The sequence below is a fragment of the Anser brachyrhynchus genome, assembly GCF_964034855.1.
Source record: "Anser brachyrhynchus genome assembly, chromosome: 5".
Classification (NCBI taxonomy): Eukaryota; Metazoa; Chordata; class Aves; order Anseriformes; family Anatidae; genus Anser; species Anser brachyrhynchus.
The window spans coordinates 41,464,673-41,486,709 of record NC_137699.1 but is presented as its reverse complement, the minus strand read 5'-3'; the positions used below and the strand labels follow the sequence as shown (position 1 = coordinate 41,486,709).

Genomic DNA, 22,037 nt, shown 5'->3' with positions numbered 1-22,037 from the left:
GAAACCCAGGCCGAGAGCAGAGAGTCACCAGCAGAACCAGGAGCAGGCTGCGGAGCTGTGCTGTGAGCAGTGCACTGGGTAGCTCCACTGGCACTTCAGCTGTGTCGAACCGTCTGAACCTATGGTGTCCCTTAGCAAAGGTCTGTAGTCCTAAATCAAATTGCCAAGAAATAAATGTGGCTAACACAATTTGGGCAGATAATGCTCAGGCGGTGTCACATGGCATATTCTGGAAAAAGGCTAATTTACTCTGCCTGCCCTTCAAGGTCTCTCAAAGTTGCAAGACTGTGTAACAAGAGTCTTGTGGCTGAACTAATAAATCCTGTTGGGAATGCATTAGGTGAAAGGACAAAAATGATAATGTGATAATCTGATTTGAAACTAAAGTAGTTCTACATTTTGAATATCATTTCTAATACAGAGAGCTCTGTTTATGTAATCTGCTTTTGGTTTCATTTGTCATCAGCATAACTACTAGTGCAGGAGGAGTAGAAATACCCACATTTCTAAGAATATATATATATTTTTTACCATGTCAAACTGTATAGATGTGGTCTTGAAGTGTCATGAAGAGTAGTTGCAGTCCCAACTTCTGCTTTCCTTCTCTACAGCTATGAATTCATTGCATTTATGTCATGGATTTGTTTCAAGAAAACATCGCCTCTCATAACCTTCAGCCCTTCCAATCCAAACTATTCTTTGGTCTATGGTTCTTTGATTGTATTATTCAACCGTAAGTAGCTAAAAAGGCCTTACTGGCAAAGAAGTTGAAAAGCTGAAACAATGATTGATTGGGTTAAAATTGTTACACCAGTCTTTTATCTTGCAAAAGCAAGGAACCTGGCGGTACCAAACAACAACATTTTTTTTTTTAAAACTTGAGTTGTGGCTCCAGAATTCTGTATTTGGTTAACACAGAGTTCTAAACATCGATCTTGTAGTCTTTGAATAGAGAAAATAAAGTGTCCTATTAGCCAACCTTACAAAATATTTAACAATTCTTTCTGTGAGTTAGAGCAGCAGTTGTGCTCCCATTACTTGGTGTTGGCAAAAGAAGGTCGGTGCTACTACTGCAGTGGAAACAGTAAGACTGTTGCTGGCTTTCATATGCTGATGGACTAATGATGGCTAATGATGAGTTTGTTACTAGAGCAACTGACAGAGGATGCAGCAGTGTTTATTTATCTTCCCACACTTATACTCATTCATGCCAAGCCTAAAAAGCTTTCATATAAATCTAGTGTAGGAGTTCCAATTTTTTGTTGTTTTGTTTTGGGTAAAAGAGCGTTAAAGTCAGCATAGGTAAATGCTGTCTTTTGCCCGCTTAAATTGCGTGTCACCCCTTAGGGATGGTATGGTCAGGCCTTTCAGAAACCGCAGCTGTATAGTCAGAGGACTTTGTTCTAGAGGTGTAAGGATGTGTGAGTAACCGAGCCAAAAGGAATAACACAGGAAAGGAGAAAATTTAATATCCAACTGCAGAATTCAGAACATCGGAGAGAAATTTGCAGGTTAACTGTTGAGGGTTATCTGTTGACTGATAGGAAAAAAGCTGAAGATGTGAGGAAAGATGTTTTGTTTCCTTTTGATTCCTTCCGTACTCTGAGAAAACAGGATTCTGTGTGTTCCTTGTAAATAAAGATACCAGGCTCCATTATGAATGTCTTCTCTTAAGTGATACTAACCCTTATATCTCTATTTCTTTGGCCAGCCTCTCTGATCAGACAGGGGTTGCAATAATTCTGGATATTTGCTTAGAAAAGCTCCCTTCCTTACAGCTGTACCACTACTTCAGTGTCTCCCCATACTGTTCTGGAAGGCATAAACAGAAATAATTAGGGACTTCTAGCAGGTCTATTACTTCATCCTCTAAACATGAAATGAACAGTGATACTCAACGTGACAAACCTAAACAAATATTCCCCAGAAGTCAAGTCAACTGCATTATGAAATATTGAGATAAATATATTATCTCAGTGGAAAATATGAATAATGGTCCCAGTCTGCAGCTATATTAAAAGCAAAAATGGATTAGGACAAAGGCGGATCTGATACTATCAACAGAAAATGTAACCAGGAATCTGTTTTGTGTTTAGTTTCTTATATAAAATAGGAATTTGCAGTCATTACCTGGAAAAGTTAAGAGTCAATGAATCACAGAAAAAAAAGTATTTTTATGCCGTAGTGAAAGAGACAGCTATGTGAAGGAGGCTGTAGGATAACAGAAAAAATATATAAAGGAGGGAGAAAAGCAAATGTCACAGAGAACGAGAAAATCAACACATACAAATTACACTGCAACAACAGATTGAATGGCTAAGTGTATTGACTGTATGTGTTGAAAGATGAAAGCCCTGAATCAGATGGAAAACTGGCTGGCAGTACCGGTACCAGTTTGCATGACTTTTGTCCTCAGGTATCCATTGCCTTATGCAGATACAACATTTTATGTCTGCTAGAAATCACAAAAGCGGGGAATTATGTGGGTGGTTTTCAAGAGTTGTCAAAAGATATTTTTCATGCTTAGACCTTCCAACAGGCTTTTAAAAAATGCAATGGTCCTTGGTCACTACTGTTACTCTGAGGAAGACTTCCTTTTCTGAAGAATGGTTTAGGCTAGATGTGTTTAGGAAAAAAAAAAATATTACAGCAGTATGATAGGGCCTCCTAAATAATCTCATCTGGATATTCCTGCTAGTTTACAAATGTCCTGCCCTGTAGCAGGCTTTTTAAAGGAAATTATAAATACAGAATAAACCTTGGGCTGAAAACTCAGTTTTAAAAAATATACATTTTTTGCTACATCTACACATCATCAGATGATCAAAGTATCAGCTCAGTGCTTCTTTAGGCTTATATTTAATGCACTTGCTTTTCCTACTGCTTTGTAAAACTGCAGTTAATGGCTCTGTCACGTTGCCATTCTCCCTCCAGATATCTGAAAATCCTTGGCTGAGAAAGCAAGCGGTGCTCTGTAAAGCTGTAAGTGCCCAACGTGAGCCAGCCAGTATTCATGATCACCCATCCTGTCCCGGCACCTGTATAGGAACACGTTGTTCCAACAGGACAAGCACAGGGCTGAAGGTGGGGAGACCTGGTTTCTGTTTTGAAACCTGTGACCCTGGACCTGTGAGCCTGGGCTTCCTGTGCCTCAGGACATGCCGCTGTGGTGTGCCATATGAGTTCTGTCCAGCTGCAGGGTTTGAGCATGGGAAGCTGCTGTCCTTGCTGCAGGCGGTATTATTTGTTACTGAAATGCATGAGAGAAGTCATCCGTTTGGCTAATAGAAGAAACAAGCTTGAATTGCTCTTTATCTATTTGCCACACGCTTCCCTGTGATGGTACAGTGACAGTGCTTCGATACTGCTGTAGTTTGCACTACAAGAAGCTCAGATTAAGGGCTCTATCTCCTGCCTTTTCCACGTGCTGTTTCATGTACCTGTCCTGGAGATGCTGGCATACATAACACTTTGTGCTTCTGGCATACTTTTCTAATATTATACCTCTACAAAACGTTTACCAGCATGGTCTACATAATGGCAGCTAGGAAGACTGAAATGTCACTTTCTAGCAAGTTGCAGGAGTAGTGGTTTTCGGCAGTTATACGTGTGACACACACACATTTATTTTCCTGGGATGAGGGTGGAATTATGATCAATTTTTATTTCTTTTTCAGTGACATGAAGAATGGGCCAAAGTTGGTTGTGTTGAGTGCAAGTCATTGAAATTGCTGGAATTGAACACCGGGCTGTAGAATTTCTCTCTTGGATATAAGTAGTTCAGTATGGAGCATGATGGTAGGAAATGAACAGTGAAATAAGCGAGCAGGGAAAGATGGCATGATACAAGCTTTCTCGGGGTCAGTAATTCTATGCCAAGAACTCCTAGTGGCTTGCAAACATGTGAAAACTCCTTTGCTCAGCCCTTGGACAATAACATGGCTGGGGATTTGTCCAGTAATTGTTCAGCCCTACCCAGAATATGAATGGCTGTGTAATCTCTGTGCTGGGATCTTAGTGCAAAGGAGAAAATTGAAATTAAAACAATCAAAAGGTAGGCGTAAAGTAAGGAAGCTGAAATTTGTTTCATGAATGTTTTTAGGCTGAAGAAAAACTGTAGATGGTAAAAGGAGTTGTGAACTATTAAAAGAAGGAAAACTGTAGTAGCTAGTGTAGTGTGAACCTTAGCTATAGATCGTTCTTATATCTGACCTTATAGATCATCCTGAAATGCTTCAAACTAGTGATTCTCACACTAGCTAAATAGTAACTCTTTCCTAGTCACAATGGCAAATGAAAGTGGGGTGATGGCAAATGAATGAAAGTGCAAAAAATGATGCCTCATGAAAGCAGTCAAAAAAATGTGTTAACAGGAATAGAGAAAGCAAGGTGCTGTCTAGAAACTTGTTTTTTGTCTGAGTTCACCATGGTCACCTAGCCCACGGTGACCCTCCTCACCCACACCCTGCTCCCCAGAGGACTCTGCTGAGGCCCCTGGTGGGTAGGGTGTGCTTTGATCGTGTGCTTCTTGTGGGGAGCCACAGGGCAAGGACACAGGGTGGAAGCCTGTAGACAAAGGGTTTCTGGACAGGAAATGTTCCCTGTTCCAGGTGAAATCAGAGGCACTCCTAAGAAATACAGAGAAGCTCTGTTCTCCTCTATCCAGCTCAGTCTCTGGAAGAAGCCTCTGCTGCAGTTCTGAATTCCTCTAATTTTCCTCTAGTACCCTGTTTCTTGTTCCCTGGTTGGTAGTTCAGGTTTGAAACTTTTGTTTACTGCCTGCTATGTTCTCAATCTCTGCAGAGTTCAAAAAACATCTATGTGCTTTTAATCAGTTAGTACAACTTCATTTACTGATTATGTGAGCTGAGCTGTATGATTTTCTTAAAGAAAAGAAATTTCACTTTGTGAAAGTGAATTATGTTGTTTATCTGTTCATTCAGTTTATGAAATGGACTGGAGAGAGAGGTATATTTTTAGATCAGTCAGCCAGTAAAATTGAACTTGCGGGTAACCCTCTCATATAACATAAGGAAAGAAGTAATTGGACTGAATAAATCAATCTGCAGCAAACAGCTGCCCCAAGCTGTCATTTACAGATATTTAGAAGCTTAGAAAAACAACAAAGAAGTTAATCTAGTTTAAAGAAAACAAAATAACACCTACATAAATCCCATTGGGAGACCAGGGCTTGCAATCTTCAGACATCACAAGCTTTCTTAACATTCCTGATGTGCTGAGATATATGAAGCGTGGTTTCCAGGAGGTCTGTGTTTAGAAAATATGCCTGAAGGTAGAATCTTATGTACATCAGAAATCCATTTTTTATGGAAGTAACTTTAGTCTAGCTGCATTCTTGGGTTGCGCAGAAACTAATTAACATCTGAGTTGTATTTTAATCTGTGAAATGTTAGCATTTGCTTTGTATTTTATAGGAGAATTTATCTTAAATGCTGTTTCATGCCCTTGCCCTCACAGATGCTAAGGATAAAGCACTTGGCATGTTGTCATCAAAGCTGTGTGGGAGGAAACATCATCCCACCTCAGCCTTTCAAAGATGCAATTTGCTGCCATTCAGCTGCTGGCTGGAGAACAATTGCATTTTTAATATGGTCCTTTGCTTATTCCTTTGGTGCAATCTCCTTCTGTAGAAGGGATTGATGGTGCTTCTCATCTTGAACTTAATCACTCATCCACCGCTCATCTGGTTTAGGGCATTTACATCACAGTGCTTGAATTAGGTAACTGGAGGCAGGGAACATTTTTGTCATTCTGTGCTTTGGTTCTCTGATGGTTCTCAGGGCTGAGACGGGCAAGATGGGAAATGGATGGGTGCTTCTGGGGGAAGAGGCAGACTCATACTGGAAGGGACAAGTTGCGTTGCTCACTTCTGGCAACTAAGACAGGTGCCAGGGCAGAGCAGGCTCGTGTCTGTCAGTGCCTCAGCTGGGAAATCTGGACCTGCCTGACCCCCTCCACAGCCTGGGCAAAATCTCATGTAAAAGACAAACACTCCGTGAGCTATGAAAGATTGCATCTCAACAAATCATTTTATCACAATATAAAGCGCATCGTTTATTTGAACAGTCGTAAATATTATAAATGGGTGCAGACAGCAAACCTCAAATCCTGACCTTTATGATCTGTTAGAGATGGTGCCAAACCAGGTTTCTTTAAAGCAGTGGTAATATTTGAATCTAAAAATGACTGTGTCTGGTGAATCGAGGCCAATTGCGAAACTGGAGTCTGAACTCTTCTCACAGTATTTTCAGTACCCCCAGAAGGTAACCAACCAGCTGACCAAAACCAGAAGTCATTCTTGTTATGTGCCCCTGTAATATTTTTAATTGAAATAAATGTTTTGTTTATAATAATCTTTTACACTGCATTCAGTTTCAATTATAATAACTGTGCTTTTAATTTTCATGCTCTGATTACTTCTGTGGATATCAAATACAAGAAAATGCCATTTCTTTTGTTTCTGCAGCAGGTAGCTGATAGGGCTTTCAACAGCCTTTTAACAATACCAACTAAACCCAAAATATTTCAGAGGTTTCTGTTTAAAAAAATCAGTCATTACATGTCTACATCCTTCTTCTGAGATCAATAACTTCTCAGTACTTTTTCATTCATATGGCTCACCATGATTTGCTATTCAGATAACCAGAGTGTACCTGCTGTAAGTGAAAGCAAATATTAACACTAGCGTGGTAGTTTTCTTTTAAAATAGCAAACAGAGACTCAAACTCCCTTTGTCTGTGACCTTTTCCATAGCCTTAAATAGAATCAAACTCTTCCACTGGGTAATCAGCATGAAGAAATAATGAGGCATACATGAAAAAGTTAATATAATGAAGAAAAAGACTTTTTATCATAGCAACTGGCAGTGATATCATTCGAGAGCCAGAGGTCTCTTGGATATGTGTTTGTTTCTGTGAACTTGTTGTTGTGTGCTTACACAGGGCGCTTGCTGCCAGTCAGGTTAAGTGACCTGAAGAACATAGCATTAATGAAGACTTAATTGCATAAAATTAGCTATCCTGTAATACATTTTTTTTTGCTTTTACAAAATGGAATTTGTATACCGGGATATCAAAAAATTAAATCCACCACAATTTCCTTCAACAGGTGTTGGACTGAGTCCCCCTGCCCTGCTGACCTCCCCTCCCACCCCAAACATAATTACTGTGATTCTTTCATGACTGTAGTCCATCGTAAGGACATTTCTTCCCGGCTGGGAAGAACCGATGTAAATCCTTCAAAGAAAGACAGGAGAGTGAAACTAGTGGAGGAAAGACAAAGTTAAGAATAAAGTGCTGTGCTGGGAGAACATGTAGGAGATGGCTTCTTTTCTGTACGTAGGAAAATACACCCCTCTACATATACAAGAAGCTATGCTTGTCGAGATGGCCTGCTGTTGTTGCAGAGGCAGCTTTCTCAGAGCACAATCCATTCATCATTCCTTGTGCCTTGTTTTCCTATTTTCAGAGTCTTTTAGGCTGGCTGGGGCGGGTCATATGTTCCTGCACAGAAAGGGCCAATTTTCACTTTTCTCACTAAGGTTGATTACAACTGCCTTTGCAAGGCTTCCTGCCGATAAGCAGAGGAATGCGACTTGTGCCAAAGGGAGTAATGAGAGTGTGACTGAACCCAGGGGAGATGCATTTCAATCTAGGTTTGAATCTAAGCAAAATGACTCTTAAATTCCTGCTGCTATCTTTAACATGAGAACTTCTTTTGTCAGAGTACTTTCAAAAGTCACGAAAGCAAATATTATTCTAGGTTTATTTTGATGTGTTTACATAGTTTATTCCAAAATAATTAAGAAGGCTAATTACTTTGATTTTTTTTTTTTCCACTCTCTGAAAAATTATACTTTGCCAGATCTTGGAACTTCGTTTTTGACCGTTTTTATCCCTTTCTACTTTCTCATGGTAATACAAGACATTATAAGTTCCATATAGCCAAAGTATTTATCATTGGTAAACAAAAGAAAGAAAATGCTTTTGATAACGAGATTGATGTACTCAGTAACTCTTTCTTTATTCTGTTGTGTTTCTTTTAACTTGACTTGCAGAACTTATTTATTGTGTTTCTTTATCTCTCTTTCTTGCAAGGAATGGTCTTAAAAGATTTTTTATCTTTTTATTTTTTTATTTTCTTAGGAAATTTTGATCAAAATCTCATACCTGTTAACAGAGAGAGCCAGCGGGAGATGTGCAGGGCTTATTTTGCCTCAGGCTGCTTAATGTGCATGGCACATCATAACGCATTCTATTAACCTCAGTTTGGAGTATATCATTCTTCTATAAATATGAATCTATATGTCTGAAATCACTTAGAAAAATGAGAATACTTTAGCTTCAGCAGCCTGAGGTTTGCCTGGATTATCTGTGACAGCGGCAAGGACAGAGACTTCAGAAGCTGAATTGCCCTAACCATAGGATCTATATCTATCTTCATGCATGAGCACATTTTAATTTTTCAGTTTGTTTAAAAAAAAAAAAAAGAGAGAGGGAGAAGTGCTGTGGACAACCATTTATTAACACACATTTGTTGTGATTCATCATTTGTAGTAAACTCAGATTATTAAGGGCCACTTGTGGATGAAGGAGTACAGTTCTCACATTTCTGAGAGGCTTACATCCTTCAAAGGGATGGCATTTTGTGCTGTGGAGATGCACAGGAGTTGTCTGGGAATGGAGCCTGCTTTGTGTGACTGGAATAAATTTAGAAACAGTGCTGCCACATGCAAAAGAGACACCTTTTTTTCCTCTCCACAACACATAGTTTGCTCAAACTTGGCAGATTGTTTATGAAAAAATATACTATACTACTGTAAACCAGAGGAACATCTGGATAGCCTTCTTTTGTCAAAACTAGCATTCTTTCAGCTAAAGGGAAGAAAGCGTTCAAGTTACATGTTGAACTACCTTTTCAGTCCCAGTTCCTTCTCAGAACAAAGGAATGGTTTTAATTGAAAACTTCCATATGCTATCCCAAGGCACATGGTACAGGAAGTTTCTGTCCAGACTCCTAGAGCTCAGGCAGCTTATCTGCAGTGGAAGCAGGACCTTTGGTTGAAAGTCCCGAGGCAAGTTTTGCTAGAAGTTCCCATCTCTGCAACACTCAGATGGGAACACAGCAATGTAAGTGTGTGGTGTCTGCTAAGGTGTTCTGTGTCTTTTGAACTGTGAATCTGGTGGGAGTATTCCAAGTAGAATATAATTTTCTATTCAATCTGTGAACGCCATATTACCAACAAACTGCTTTAATTACGTATTCAGGGCTTCCTGGCACCTTTATAGCTGTCTTGATGTGTTCCAGTAGAATATTACCAAGTGCTGCAAATTATCCTTTCTGCTATATTCCTCTTTGCTGTGAAGCAGAAATTTAACATTAGTGTGCCACAGAAGGCAACTTTCTTTTGATGTCTGTTTTAGGATTTTCAGTTGAGAGTTGAACCTATATGCCAAATTACTTATTATTATACTCCTGTGATTCCTAAGAAGATCAATGACAAAGCAAGACATAACAGAGTTAGCTGGGGGCAAGAAAACGCTTCTTAAATGTAAAAATAAAAGGAAAATATGCTCCTATTAATATTTTTGCAGTTATATACTTGTTGTTGTGAAAAGTGCTGTACTCACTAGCAAAGCCTCAAATGTGTACTCATCTGGAAGGGCAACAGGGATCACTTACTCTTGATTATTTTGTAGTGATTGGCAATGAAAATGCAAAGGAAATAGCTGGTGTCCATTTTAGGAGGGAAGAAGAAAAAAGGAAAGAGCAGAAAGTATCAGGAAATATGGAAGGAAAACAGAGGAAATTAACAGAAGAGTCACCTAAAGAGGGATCACAGAAAGACTGAAAGAAAGGAAGCACAGCAGAAGGTTTTGGTGGGTCCAAGTGTTTGGGTGTGTTCTTGATGAATGGCTAGAACTAAGAAAGCAAACAGTTGAAAGCCCAGTGCACAGAAGAGATCCAGATCCTTGCAGCGGAAAGCTCCAGCCGCTCATTGCAGTGCTACTTTGCCTTTTTCTTATCCAGCTCTTATTCTGTGAGAAGACTTTGCCTCTTGTCCTATGACATCTTCAAATTTAAGAGACTTAGAAAAAGAAATTAACAAATGGAAAAGAGAGGAATAAAGAGACCTTTTTAACAATGTAGGAGAAAATACCATCAGAGCCCAGGAAAGATCTGTGCATGGACACAATCACTTCATCGTGCTCATATATAATCCTGGGAGCTGAGCAGGGATGTAGCAAAACTTAGCAGTGACAAAATTTTCAGAGTAGTCAGGTGAAAGGTAACTGTCAAAAGTCTCTGAAAGGTTTTGTGTTATCATCACTCTCTGTGCATGGGTGAGGAGCTTTCAACTATCTATTACTATCCAGCAAAGATCTTGGTATCGCTATTGTTTGCCCTGTTAAACAATTCACTTCAGGGCTTTGTGATAACAAAATAATAATAATTAGTACTGCAGAATAGTAGGAAAGAAACAAACAGAAAATCACAGGTTATCATTATGCCATTTTCTAAAAGAGGATCTTATCCATCACCCAGTTTGAGTCCCCTTTTCTCATGAGAAACATTCAAACAGTGTAGAGGTCTTCAATGTAGAAGGGAGAAGGTAAATACCAGAAGGGAAGATAACGTTCTGAATGCTGTGAAGGTGTATAAATGATAATCAGCTACGGTTTGTCAGAGTATAAGCACTATCCAGCAGCAAGATGAGCAACAGAAACACAGAATCTTTTCATACAGTGTCTCAGCAACAGTTTCTACAGGACACCAGAAATGAAGAGAGGTGAGGACAATAATGCAAATTAACATTAGAAGGATTTCTCAAATGCCATTAAAACTGCATTACAACCTCTGGCTCAGGAACAGAGAAGCTTTCACTCAACTTGGGTGGGTTCTTACGGACACCCTCCTGGGAGATAATGGACAGAGGTGTCTCTTTTAGCTGTTTGGTTAGTCTCCATTTAATTAATTGGGGTGAAAGAAAATGAAGGAAGATCAAAAAAACTGTCCTGGTTCATAGATCTAGTGATAAGAGGGAATTCCATCTTCCTAAATATTGCTGTCAGGTGCCATTGCATCTGCCAGGTGAGGAGGGTGAGCAGAGCAGGAGGGATGGTATAGCCAGGTGGTGTATTTTCTAGAGACCTGCATTCCTGTTGCTTTATTCTGTATGGAAACAGCAGAAACAACATTAGAAAATATGCAGAGCCTACCTGCATGTAGCTTTCTGTGTGCATCAGTCAAATGTTTCCTGAACACTTGAGCTAGACACTAAGAATGGGTACCTTCAGTGAGATCCAGGTTTTCTGAAAAAGAAGCAGAATTGGAAGCAATACATTTCTTTAGCTTTCACAGAGGAGAAAGGGACATGAAAAATAATCAATAACACGTAACACTTCTTTAGTGTTTTATTTTTCTTCAGCAAAAGCCAAATAGTGGCTCTCATAATGTGTGAGTATGCTCACATTATCATCCTCACACTCATCCTCTGGGTTGTGTGCTGTGTGTGCCATCTGATACAACGAAGAGAAACAAGCTGATGGAGCATTGGGTAGCATGGAGAAGTTTCTCTTGGGTCAATACCTGTATTGCTTCATCATGGTGTTCATGTGTTTTCTCCTGTCCTATTTGTGCTTCCTTCACTGCGATTAGCTTGAGGAACTTCAATTAAATCCCTGACTTCATGGACTGCTGAAAGAGGACAGCAGCTGAGCTGTTGTAGTCCTCTACATAGTCACAGCGGGCTTTGTTTCCCACCTCTCTTCTATTTCCAGTCTGCTGAGGTGGGGAGAGACGTGTCTGCTCCCTTCTGTGTGGTAAGAGCTGTCTTCGTGAGCTGTCAGTTAAGTTTGCCCTGTGCTGGCCAGTGGCCTTCTCCCCTGCCTGCCAGAGCTTTCTGGCAGCCTCCCAGGTTCTGCTGCAGCCTCTTCAGTGGCATTTTTATTCCTCTTGCCTACAGGGCATTTCGGATGGGTTCAAGGGAGGAATGTGACTAGAGAAATGAATACTGAGCTGGTTACAGAGAGTTTGTGTCAACGTGGAGCAGAAAATTTCCACTGGCCTTGTATTAAGAAGGGGAGACTTTGGCATTTTATGTGTGTGGATGCTATAGAAAACTGATGGTGATAGTCTCTGTCGAAAAACAGCTTGGACTTGGTCCAGAGCATATGTGGATATACTGTTTCTCAGCAATTAAATCAGTGCTTATATGCTCTTTTTTTATGACAAGCAAATTTGTAAATATTAGTAGTTTATTATGAAGCAGTTTCAGGGAAGAAAGACAGGCTGACAGTTTCTTACTGTTTCACTGGCAGAAATAATTATACATTAATTTTAATTATTCATAGTTGTAGTTTCTACAGAATTGCTCTGGGCAGTATTTAACCTTTTAAAATGTTTAATGTTTTCTGCTTTATTTGGTATAAAATTCAAATATTACTATAAAACAATGAATAATTAGTTTTGCTCACGTGTTCTCCTTTAAACAGTATATTTGAAACTAATGTTGCTTAGCGTTGCAGCAGTGCATGGCTGTAGTACTACATGCAAATTGCACAGCACTCTAGCTAAACTGACTAAAATTACTAAATATAAAGCCAGACAATCTTCCGTGGCATTTAAAAGCCAACATAGATATAAGCAACTTATTCTGTATATCTGGCATCAACATCAAGTTCGATAAAACCTCAACAACTGAGCATGTTTTTACCCTCAAGCAAGGTTACTCAGCCATGCCAAACTGGTGTGAAGAACCTCCAGGCTGGGGGGATGATGATGATGATGGTCTGTAGTCATTCTGATCCAGGTTGATGCATTTGTCTGGGAGCAGTGCAAGGTAGCAGTTCAGTGTACACATTGCTGGTGGTAATCTTGAGATGAAGCATACTGTCTTAATAAAATGTTGTTATCTAAATGCCTTTGAATATTTTGTGTGATGGAAGAAGTGAAATTCCCTTCTTCTGATTGTACAGATTTGAAAATTGGAACAGGACAGAAGTGAGTATGCCAGGCACTGGAAAAAGAAAACAAGCCTGATAGTCTTGAAGCAATTTTATCCAAGAGCTGCTGAAGAATTATCTGCATTAGTGCAGAAAAATGCTAATTTCATTAGTAGTTAGTTATGATTAACTCTTTCAAATAATTTCTGTTCTTCCTGTCCAAGTTCACACTTCTTTTGCTGTTTCCACATCACGCTGTCCCAGCTTTGTCCTGAGTTGACAGGTACCCTGGCAATTTCACCTAACGAAATTACCTTACTTTATTCCTATCCTTCACCCTCTCCTTTTCCTGTCCTTTGGGCATAGACCTCCAGGATCCTCTTCACATGTGCAGTTCCTACCTGGGAAAGGATCTTTGTTCCCTTGATTCTCCTCTGTGATATTCCGGAGGCTCGTGCTGCCAGCCACTGGTACTGTGGATTCCACCAGTGGCACTTTCTGCTCTGTTATGCTTGAGTTGGCAGGTGCTGTTTAAAGTCTGCTAGAAGTTTGAGGCTTCGGCTAAGCTTTTGAAAATAGAGCCTATTAATATTTCAAAACTTCTTGATATGTCAGAGTTATTATTAGCATCCCATGGCATCTTTAGAGACTAGCCCAGAGGAATGATTTGTTACAATTTGACTGCAGTCCCTTCCCCATTCTCTCTCTTCAAACTGACAAAACAACTTTTATAAAGAAATTCTTCATTGATCTTTTTTGCTATGTTGAGTGACACTATAAAACTGTTAACACATTAGACTATAAATCTGTGATACTTTTCAGCCTTCAGTTTTCCCAGGAATAGTGAACACTCATCCAGATGAGTGTGTCCTATTTTACTGAAATCTTTAATGTACTGAGAGACAGTAAATCACAGGGGTCAAATTAAGAATATTAAAGAGGTTACCGAATACAAAGAGAAACGTGTCTGGTCTATAAATGGATTTCAATGGAAGGAAAAAAAAATCAATATCCTCTTTAGTTTTGTAGGAGCAGTGAAAGACAATAAAATATTTAAGAACACAACATATATTACAGTCTTTTAAGTATTTAACTTACTGTCTTTTCTCCCTCTATTTTTAAAAGATGTTCCATGTATTAATTGACAATTGGCCCGTTATCAGACTCTTTTGTATTCTATGTATTGTATTCTATTTTGTATTCTCATATCTAATCTATGATTGTCAATTGGAAGCTTACTACTTAAGTGAAAATGGCAGCAAAAAGCAGATCTTACAACTTCTCGTGCCATTTTTCTTAAGGACTGGTAAAGGATGAGGATATACTTTTCATGGGAGAAAGCAGATACAATTTTCCCATTTTTTTTTTTTTGGACTTGGATTCCTAAAGGTTGTGAAATGTATTCAAATATTATCCTGAATAGGATAATAATAAAAATAATAATAGTAATAAAGGTAGCACATTGAGCAATAATATCTAAAATAAATAAATAATAATAAAAAAGAAATCAACCAACCAAAAAAAAACACGCAACAAAACCAGTCATGTGTCTCTTTCAATGCAAACTTCCTGGCCTGTTTCAAATACTGTACTCCACTGCTCTCTTTTTCCTAATCTTGTAGAAGCTTAGTTTGGATATAACGAAGCTCATATCAGCCACTTACTGACAGCACTCTTTTCTCCCTTAAACACCTCATTTGAAAGAATTCCTTCATTAAATATAAAGTGATGCTACTCAAACTGTATAAGTCTTGGTTTTGTTTGTTGTTTGCATTGTGGGATCAAGCTGTTAATGCTTTTTTTTTTTTTCACTCAAGTCTTAATTTTGGGGAGTCACTCTTCTTTTTGACTTGATAGCTCTTCACTATCACATGTTTAGTATATACAGGGACTAGTGAAACTAGGTCAGAAACTGTAAAACACAGTTGGGCAGTAGGGGCAACAGGGTCGATGGAAGACTTTCCAGCATTATAACCCAAACTGAATCTTCTTAAATGAACAAACCTCACTCTTAACCCTCACTCTTGCTGTGGGAAGGGGAGGTAGACTACCAGCCACACAGAGCTCCTTTTGTTTCTGCTGCTGGGAGTGGGAGAGGAAGAGGAGATGACTGATTTTCCTAGGAGCAGCTAGCTTGACTTTGGCAATTCAAACTGCTCCAAAAGGAAGACTTGCACATGCAGGCAAATGCCTGTCTTCCAGAAGTGCAACATCCCTAGCAAGCTCCTTTGGAGCAAAAGGATTGGTGGATTATGTAAAAAGCTTTAAGGCAGCTCTGCAGCATACTATATGATCATGCTGATTTGAACTTAATTTCAAATACTTTTCTCTCCTGTTTTTGCTGCTACTTAGTAGAGAAAGATGGTATTTTATACATGATCTTATTAATATAGGCTAGTTTTGGGAATGTGAAATGCTCATAATAAATTTAAATGCATAGCTAAAGCTTATAACATTAAGATACTGACTGCTCAATGCTATAAACATGTGACCTAACTATTCTTAGGAAAAAAAGTGCAAATCTCTAAGGTAGTGGAAGCTGCAAACTAATTTATAGAACTGGGTCTTGCTTCACAGAAGTCACTTTTAAGAAGCATTGGCTAAATGGAATCAAGTTTCACTTAAATAATTTTCTGCCCTGGGGAGAACAGAAACATTTCTATCTACAACTTAACTTGAATTTTTTAAGCTACGTTTTATGTACTATTCCACCACATAATCACTGCTTAAGTTTTGAAAGCCAATGTGTAGAAAGCTGTCTAACTCCATAATAAAAATTGAATTTTTATATAAACTGGAAAGGAAACATTAATGCTACCTTAAACGTTTTCACTAGTGTAGATTTGGATATATTGAGATGTTCTTCTGCCCAAATATTTAGATAGGCCTATCTTGGAAACGGGAAATGAAATTGAGCCTTTCCTCACCTTGGTAATCATATGCTGTTGTCCTGTATTTCTCAAGTGTTTCTATGGGGAGAATGATTTTAAAACACTGAATGTATCCAGTTTTTAGGGGCATTTGAGGCAATTTATTGCATTATTCTTATCATGCATGCTGCAACAGAACCAACAACTGTGTACCATGTAGGTATAAGGAACTGCCTGTGTCACTGAACTGCATGGGGACAAAAACCATCTGGTATAGGCAACACCTCTGCTTGAGCAGCGCAGGGGCAACTGCTGCTGTTGCTGAAATGTGTGGGAAGGTGAATAATTCTTCCTCAAACTGCAACAGCAACATGCTCCAGCTCCCCAGTGCTTTCCTGTTACCCTTTGTCATGCTCCCACCCTTTCCCAAGGCAGAATTAGGCTGCTTTAATCTCCTCCTTGAGGAGGATTCTTGTTCTGGACACACAGCTATGGACAAAAATCTGTAAGAAACTGTAGTCTGAATGCCTGGAAAAGCTGAGCGTGAGACATGGCTAGTGAATAGAAACGCCACATCTGGCACAGACTTCTGAGTCTGCTGGGACTTCTCCATCTCTCAGCTTCCCTCTTCAGGAGGGCAGGCAGGCTCACATCAGGAATCACTTAATAGTGCCTTCACATAATTGACTGCTGCTGCTTCTAGGCATAGGGAGTTCAAAAGGTATTTTCCTCACCAGCTTCCTAGCAAATGCTTGTATGACACCAGGATGTGGCAGCCTTGAAGTTGTGAATTAATTTCCCCCATCCAATATCTGCATAAACAAAAGATTTCACCACAGTATGAAGAATCTTACTAGATTCTTCTCCTTTGTGTATTCTCTTCTCTTTTTTTTTTCTTCTCTAACATTTTTCCTCTTTGACCTAAGGAAAAGGTTTCTAAACTTTTGCCACTATGTGTAAATATGTTGTGACTGTTGGTAAAACAAAAACTGACCACAAAATCTTGTCATCGTGGTAGAAATGGCTAATAGGGAAGGAACAGACTTAAGCAGGATTCTGCTAAACGTCCCCCCTGCAACCTAGCAAAGATATTAAATATAGCCCAGTTAGCACACGCTATCCTAATATTGCCATCATTTGAAAATAAGATGCAGCAATATAAGGGATGGCAAGTGACTGCACGAACCTTTACAGAGAGAAATTGAGTCAGGTCACTGCCTTTGGTCCCGGTGCTCTTTCATACACCTTTGCCATGGATGAGTAGAATGAGCTGTTCTGTTGCACCCATTGTCTTTGGTCAGAAATATGCATGATTGTACTCTGTGATGCTGTCTTTTAAGTTATCTGTCCTGCTGTCTGAAAGAATTCACTTCTCAGATCCTCACCCAATCTTTTTCCTTCTTGTTTGAGGAGTGTGGGCTTATAGCAGTAATATTCAGAGCAAACTAGATCTTTTATAGACCAATAAGCTATGATATGAGGTGAAATGAGGATTATATTAATTGCACAGGCTTTAGTTATTTTCTGTGTACTTATGTAGGAGGTGTATCTCTAACTAATACCAGTTAGTATTGTGGTGTGGGTAGTATAATCCACATCTTGATCCTTTTCACAATTCATTATTTCAATACTTCTTGGGCAAGATTCCTTAATTTGTGAATATTTCTTCCCCCCCACTCAAATATTTACTTATTTACTTGAGTGAATTAGTGAGATTTTCATTGGAACGCTATGCATATAGAATCTTATTTATTAAGTAGGATAAAAAAAATGAATATCTTAACATTTTCTTTCCTTTTAATAGTTCTAGATAGAACTTACTGGGATCTTGAGCAGCTTGATGACTAAATGTTAGGTCCATGTTTATTCTCAAACGGCACAGCCATGTAGGATGTAAGTCTTGCCTCTGTAATGAATACAGAGAATGTGCGGAGCAGCAGAATCAGCCAGCAGCTATTTGCATCAGGTAAGAAAATGCTAATTTGCGAGAGTTTTGCAATCACACATAATCAGATATCTTGCTACAAATAAAAGCTTTTTAATTAAGTGTATTTTAGAAACAGAGCCTTGGAAATTGAGTAGTCTAGTGCAGTTGCTTAGAAGTGTCAAGAGAAAAAACCAAGAGATTAACTTCATACTGTCATACTGTCAAATAGCATGGCATTTTTATCACCAGAGGGCACTATCCTTCCAGGTTAAAACTAAACTATTAGAGGGTTTTACATCCTGGGAGCGTTTTTAATTTGAGTAAAAGGATTACAGGCAACAGTTAGCTTTTATTTTTTTTACTTATATATCCATTTAAATATGGCATGGCCTCCTACTCTTTTCCTCTGTTTTTCATGTTTGTATAGGAAGTGTCTAGTCTGATGTTAGGCTAATTTTTAGAAATGCCAAAAAATTGTGGAAAATGCAGAAAGTATTTTTGCATTTTGCAAGTATTTTTGCATCTTGACTTCGTCAGATGCCTCTATTCAACTTCTATTGTAGGAACAGACCTGCTTTTGAAAAACTGCGGAGTATTCCTTCCTGTCTCCCTCCCGAGGGGTTCTTTAAACTGTTTCTCCATGTTCCTTCGCTGCTAGCAACCAACGCTTCAACAGCTGATAGCAAAGGTGGCTTGAAGGCCCTACTGACCACAGCCCAGTGTGAAGCGTTCCTCTTTGCTGGCGGCTCCTGCTGGGATTTGTCCCTTGCTAACTGCTTTGTCACAGTGACCAATTCTGGCACTGCAGAGGCTATTTGCAACAGTATGAGAGAGAGTAGAAGTCACATTTGATACAGAGGTGGCCATGCAGCAGTAATAGGTTCCAGCAACATGAATCCAAGTTGTCATTTCCTCGTAGTATATAATGATATGTTGGCCTTTTATACCTGATATTATGTGCTAGCAGCAGTCTTTGTTCATGCTACATCTATGTAACATATCTTTAAATGCTGTTTTGTCCATTTCCCTATCTTCATGTAATTCTTTTAATAACCAGAAAAGATCTTGATTAATCCTTTGGACCCCCAAAGTTGTCTTTGTTTGTGTTGTAACTGGTTGTGTGTCAGTCCCTCTCAAATTCCAAAAATTCAAGTTGCATGGGTACGGCAACGAGACATCACATTTCTTGGTTTTGCCTGCCTGTAATACATGTGATGTATTATGCACTGGACTGAGTTTCTTTCTGAAATATCACAAAGCTGATGATCTTTAACAGAAGACATGAAAACTTGCCTCACTCCTAGCAGTGATGAACACCCACAGCCCTTTCCTGTTAGCAGGCTGCTTGGAACTGCCAAGTCATCGATCCAAATTTGTGACTGATGGTAGGAGACATGGAGTGCAAATGTTTCAATGTTCTTCATTGCCTTCCCTTTCACTGTTGAGTGAAATCCGGGTAGTGACAATAAACGCTTCAAATGACTAAGACACCCCAACTCTCCCGTACTGTTCGTTTGTGATTTGTCCCTCACAGTGGGCTACTTGTTTGGAAGGAGTGCTTGGTATGGGGTGAGCTCCCACCAGGGAGGTGCCACTTATGGGTTGGTTGCCTTGGTTTCCAGTCCTGCTGTGTTTATTCTTACACTGGGTATCTGTGGCTTCAAAAGAGAGAAAGAAATCTTGGAGCTTGCTGTAACTTGGTTGATTTAGAAATTTGGTCTTTCATAAAAGAGCAAAAGAGTTATGTGCATTGTGGAAACTCTCTTAAGGAATCATCTGAAAGGCAAAATCCTGCACAAAATGAAAGATTAGAAAACTGGAATGCAATTAACCTCTGCTGCCCCATGAAGGTTCCCATGGTGCTGATGGTTGTGCATTTCAGTAAAGTGACGGTACCACAGGTGATACCTATCCCATGTATTTTTATCCTTTTCCGTAGGAGCAAAACCTTTGAAACTTAGTTTAAGTAGGGTAATGGTTGTTTTGTTTATTTAAAAAAAAAAAAAAAGTATGTTTGCTCAGTAAAAGCAAACACCTCACTTGCATTTGGGATGGTTCTCGTGAATCAGGTAAAACTACCTTTAATCTCTCCTCTGAGTATTTTCTGTCAGCATCAGGCCCTTTTTTGCTGTGGGTTTCTGTAACTGACCCCTTCTTCCTTGACCTGCTTGATCCCCTTTTGACTGGTCAGAGCAATAGCTGTGGATCCTGCTGCAAGAGCTGTCGTGAACCATCATGTACAGTCACAGGGAACTGCTAGCACGGAGCAGCATATGATTTGGTTTTCCATAGGATTTTTGCAAGCAAAAAGATTAAAATAACAAATCCTTAGACACGCTGTCGTATCTAAATTTGGCTATTCTCTGCAAGCTTAGGCAAGTCCTTGCTGCCCAATTACAATCTGCTTCTCTGCAGACTCTCTTTTTTCCATGCTGTGGCTTTTCAACTGTTTCCAAGTTCCATTTGAAAGTTTCTGCCTAAGAGTTCCTATTGGGGAGTTTTTCTCCCTGCCTTTAATCTCCTTGAAGAAGCTGAAGGAAAGTTTCAAAGAACATATAACCTCAGTTTGCTGCATGATTACAACCTCTTCATCCTGTGGCTTTTTGCTCCAGCTCTCCACAGGTAATTTATGCTGATGCAACTCTTTGGTTAACTCATGTGATTATTGCAGTCACCAAACCATGAGAGATGCAACATTTCTTGAAAAAAATTAATCTTACATTTATCTTTGACTAGCAAATAGCAAAAACAGGAGGATGTTTTTCTGAGTATTTCAAGCGATGATGTAATAGAATGATTGTGGGGATTCTAAAAACCTCTATTGTCAGCATTAAATGTCAAAATTATGGCAAATTTTTGTTCAAGTGAGGCTCTAAAGGATTCTCCAGAGGGCTCAGTATCCACTATGAATAAAGTCAGCGCTATAATTAATTTCCTTTGGAAAGAGCAGAGCTGGGGAAACCTAAATCGCTTTTGAAAATCCCACTCAGTTTCTGAAGACCTTCTCAATAATAACAGATGCAAATATTACTGTACCTTGCATAATACCTTACAGTGTTAATGTCATAGAAACTTAGCAGTGACTGTTTTTTCCTTCAGAAAAGATGATTCCATCTTTTGAAAAATAACTTCTAGTTGGTGATGTGGGTATTTAGTGTTTGCAAACATATCCGTTCTAATAGATAGTAGAACTTGCAAGATCTTACCAAGCTGAGGAGAGAACTTTGTGTTTTTGAAAAAACGACAAAAAGAAACAAACAAAACCCTTGTACAAATGTATTCTTGAATTCTGGCATCAAAGTGTAGCTAGCTGCTCACTTTTCAGCACAATTTGTGCCATTTGTAGTATTTGTCACTGCCTTCTGCAGTCATAGGCCTCTGTGGATGCAGCTGCAGTCTCATTCATTTTATAAATATCTGTGTATATATGTATATATATGTGCATGTATGTAATTACATAAAACTACCTTCCTCAGTTACTGAATGTAGTACAGTAAAGCTGCATGATCGAAAAAGCTGTTTGGTGAAAGTCCTTTTGTTGGTTAAAAGTCACATTGAGTTGGGCAGACTTTAGAAAGACTGTTCAGTCCTCAAAGACAAAGTAAATTGATTAAGCAGGATCATTATTTTTCCTCCCTGACAGGACAGCAGTGTTGAAGCGTGCTTGCAATATTGGTGTTTAACAACTGCTTTGTGTTTAACAGCTCAACAGTAAAATTTCGGTTTGCGATATGTGAGTTATTGAAGTGACCTGGTTTGAGCATGCCACTGAATTGTTAAGGATTTGGATATTTAACAATGGAAGTTTTCTTCTTTCTTTGTATTTTCCTGTGGCAATTAGATATTGCTGGTATATAATCTATCCAAGGAAAAAGAAGCTGAGTCTGAGGCTTTGCAACCTTCAGTATTGTTTCTAGATGCCCGTGCTAGCTTTAAATGAGGTAACTTGGGTATTTGTAGAAATCTTGCTGCAGCAGCATAAGGTTTACCATGGCTAATTTCCTCTGCTGAGCTTCATATGGCCACAGCTAGGCAGGTTCTGACACTCATGCTTTCTCATTTCAAGCTCGCTCAGATCCCTGCATCACACTGTCGTCTCTAGGATAACTACAGCCCTTTGACTTGTGTTTTCAGTGGAACCAAAATTGAATACTTGAAACGTTTTTCAGTGATAGTCAGAGAGCAGAGCGGCAGAACTGAGGAGTTATTGGCAGTGGTTAGATGTGGGGGGAAGCTTCTCTGGTTTTATAGAGAGCAGCTGTTCTCTCTCTGTTG

General features: G+C 39.2%; 1 long non-coding RNA gene across 1 annotated transcript in view; it reads left to right on the top strand.

Annotated features, from left to right (window-relative positions):
* The window catches only part of LOC308195482, a 36,483-nt gene extending 16,730 nt beyond the window's left edge, over nucleotides 1-19,753 (top strand). The window contains exons 2-3 of the long non-coding RNA XR_013951535.1: nucleotides 17,640-17,801; nucleotides 18,326-19,753. This is a non-coding gene — a long non-coding RNA (uncharacterized lncRNA). The remainder of the gene's footprint in view (nucleotides 1-17,639; nucleotides 17,802-18,325) is intronic.
* Nucleotides 19,754-22,037: the final 2,284 nt, after the last annotated feature.